Source organism: Alligator sinensis, unplaced genomic scaffold (genome assembly GCF_000455745.1).
Source record: "Alligator sinensis unplaced genomic scaffold, ASM45574v1 scaffold253_1, whole genome shotgun sequence".
In the NCBI taxonomy this organism is placed as follows: Eukaryota; Metazoa; Chordata; order Crocodylia; family Alligatoridae; genus Alligator; species Alligator sinensis.
Genome location: NW_005842147.1, coordinates 236648 through 236927, shown reverse-complemented (window position 1 = coordinate 236927; position 280 = coordinate 236648).

The following is a 280-nucleotide window of genomic DNA, read 5'->3' as shown; positions in this document are numbered from 1 at the left end:
CCCCTGACGTGCCAGCTTGTGGGACTATTAAATCAAGCCCTCTTGGCAACAAAGCCTGCAGCACAGCTAGGAGAGAGAGAGAGAGAGAGAGAGAGAGAGAGAGAGTGTGTGTGTGTGTGTGTGTGTGTGTGTGTGTGTTGGCGGGGGGAGCTCTGCGTAGGCTTTCAAGACTCAGCCTCCATGATCCCCAAGCTGGGGCTTGGCTTGCAGCCTTTCTGCTGCGCTCCCTGGAGCCGGGAGCCCCCGCGGACACCGGGCGGGGCCCCCCCCCCCCGCGGCG